This window comes from Cibotium barometz, chromosome 4 (assembly GCF_041138505.1).
Source record: "Cibotium barometz isolate CiBa-2024 chromosome 4, ASM4113850v1, whole genome shotgun sequence".
NCBI classification, from domain to species: Eukaryota; Viridiplantae; Streptophyta; class Polypodiopsida; order Cyatheales; family Cibotiaceae; genus Cibotium; species Cibotium barometz.
Window position 1 is genome coordinate 51,781,270 of NC_141049.1, and position 3,026 is coordinate 51,784,295.

At 42.0% G+C, this 3,026-nt stretch overlaps 1 pseudogene; it reads right to left on the bottom strand.

The window, feature by feature from the left end:
- Window positions 1–597: 597 nt before the first annotated feature.
- LOC147639380 (U5 spliceosomal RNA) lies at window positions 598–716 on the bottom strand (annotated as a pseudogene).
- Window positions 717–3,026: the final 2,310 nt, after the last annotated feature.

The window sequence follows — 3,026 nt, forward strand, 5'->3', positions numbered from 1 at the left end:
CTCTCTACATGTTATACCCTGTCCACTCTCTACATACACATCTTTCTCCTTATATGTGAGATTCCTCACGTCAACGCGCGCCTTAACCATCATCCATCCATCTGCAACATACAGTAAAGTAACAACTACTCCGCAGGAGGAGTGTTGTCAAGTGGTGCTATCTGCTGCTGCCGAGTAGTAGAGAAAAAGGAAGTGCATTCGTTCAGGAAGAAGGGAATGTACCAGTGTGTGAGGAGAGGCAAATGCGCTGGCCACCACAGAAGGGGCCGCCCTGTTGAGGTGAACAGCCCGTCTCAAAGGGGGCGTCGTCAAGAGCGGCGATGAAAAAGCTCCAGCCCCAACCACATTGAGTGCAGAGCTATAGAACCAGTCAGCAATAGCAGAGGAGGAAATGCCTGCTGCCACCGTCCTTCTCTGGCAGAGATGCCAGTGCAACCTACTCCTCCCACTTCTGGTGATGATAGAGAGCTAGCTCCCCACTCATCGTGGCCATGATTCTCGGGGGCTGATGGTGGTTTGTATCTGAGCGGAACAAATTTGGACTGTACAACAAGGCCTTCATCGCTAGTCCCCAGACACACATGCTGTTCGTTTTGTAGCTCGCTTGGGGAGCCCGCTGCAAAAATTGGGATACGGTGCTTGTGTTGGGCCGAGCACACGGTATTCTTTAGTAAAAAGGCGAAAGAATAGTTCGCTTTGTGCTCAACCCACACCATCCATAGCCTTACACCATCATCAACCGAGAGCTTATATACGTAGCTACCCTCCACACATCCTAGCTCACCTGGAAGCTAGCACAATGTGAGATAGAATCACATCATCATGTAGATCGATCCCCAACCTAGCACAATGCTAACTAAGTATGGAAAGCTTCTCAAAACCATATTTATTTAATAGCTAATCATCTCTAGTTTCATGATGGAGTTTATGGTTTCCTAAGGGATCATTTCATTTTTACTTTGCTCGCTTCTTTTTCGAGTAGGTACCCATTGATCACCTCCACAAAATTCTACACATGCATGCCATCTCTACTTCACATGGTGCTATATCTACACACAACCTTGCCATTTCATCTTTGTTGAGTGCCCCTCCTCTTACCACACGCTTCAACCTAGGTCTCACTACCGAGAGCTATCTATGGAAAGATTCATTTTCTTTGAGCCTCCTTTACAACCCCTTTCAGTGTCAAGCTACTTTGGAACCACCTTAAGCTCCTTGAGTTTTAGCTTCTTAAAAGCCTTAGCCTCTCTTTTTCAACCCTTTGACAACCTTCAAGCCCCCATAAACTTCCTTAGACCTCTTTCCTTCCCATAGCTTTGTGTAGCTCGATAAGATTCCTTTGTACCCTCTAAAAGTGCTGATAAGCCTTTTTGTTCAACTTTTTACACCTCCCCGCCCCGCGATTCCTTTAAGGCTCCTAACCTTGAGCCTTCCCGCCCCCGCGATTCCTTTAAGGCTCCTAGCCTTGAGCCCCTTGTAGCACATTTTCGGCTTCACAAAGTTCTTGAGCCTCTTTTTGAATAGTTCTGCAACGCATTAGAGAATTTTCAAAATCACATTGCTCAAAGTTGTAATATGTCAAATTTGCACTTGTGGAAAGCACATGAGTACTTTCACTTTGAAGCACATCGTATAGGGTGGAGAATTACTCTTTTTAAATAGTTTTGCAAATCACATTGCTTGCAGTTGTAATATGTCAAATTTGCACTTGTGGAAAGCACACTAGTGCTACTGCTGCTGTTGGACTTTCACTTTCAAATACCTTGTTTTACAAATGTTGGGTAGACGCTTTGAATCAAATTTGCATCATGTACATATGATAAGTTTCATAGAGTTGAAGTCAAGTCTCTACTACTACTTGTTTGCAAAAGCAAAGCTTGTTTTTTTCTAATGACCATTGATGAGGTATGGCCAAAACTTGTTTTTTTCTAATGACCATTGAGGAGGTATGGCCAAAACTTGTTTTTTTCTAATGACCATTGAGGAGGTATGGCAAAAGGTCCACGTTACATAGCTCTAAGGATTTTCTCTTATAGGGGGATGAACCCTCTGCATTCCCAAGTCTCTACCACTCCTTTGCAAAGCTTGTTTTCTAATGACCATTGATGAGGTATGGCAAAAAGGTCCATGTTGAGTGTTGAAATAGCTCTAAGGATTTACTCTTTTAGGGGGATGAACCCAGTCCATGCCCAAGTCTCTACCACTCCTTGTTGCAAAGCTTGTTTTCTAATGACCATTGATGAGGTATGGCAAAAGGTCCACGTTAAGTAGTTCAAAATAGATCTAAGGATTTACTGTTATAGGGGGGTGAACCTAGTCCATGAAAAGTTAACAAAATACGGTACATAGCCATAGCATAATAGCCTAGGATGCCCGGTGTCCACAAAGTAGCTTGATATGCTACAATATATGATACATAGCCATAGCATAATAGCCTAGGATGACACAAGGCAGCCTAAAAATGTGCCTTCCCTAATACTTATAATATTAGTGGAGAAATAATGAGAGAAGTAGTGGAAACATTTGTATGAGCCAATTAAGAGTTGCAGAGTCTATGTCAGAAAAGCCTATAAGTTATCTTATCATTTTGTAGATAAGTCAAGAAATATGTACATTTTTCTATATATGTTTCAAAGGATTAATCAATTATTTTCATCACCAAAAACATATATCCCTTAGTAATTACTCAATGACTAGATGCTCCAAACTCATGAATTGACATGTATATACGCATGAGATAAAGTCGTGATATGGGTTTATTCCATGATATGCTACATCCTCCCCTACATGTCACGCATGTGTGTCCTTGTAAGCACATCATTAGACCACATGTCACCCATGTGTGTCAACGTAAGGCCATCGTTAGACTACATGCTAAAATTATACAAGTCTCTACACAAATCAATGGCCTTTCATATCTTTACTAGGGAATGATTGGTTATTTCTCTCTCATGATATCACTCTAGTGGAGCTGCTTCCTTTATTGTCACCGTTTTTTATTTCTCAAGTCTTGGCTAGCAATTAAA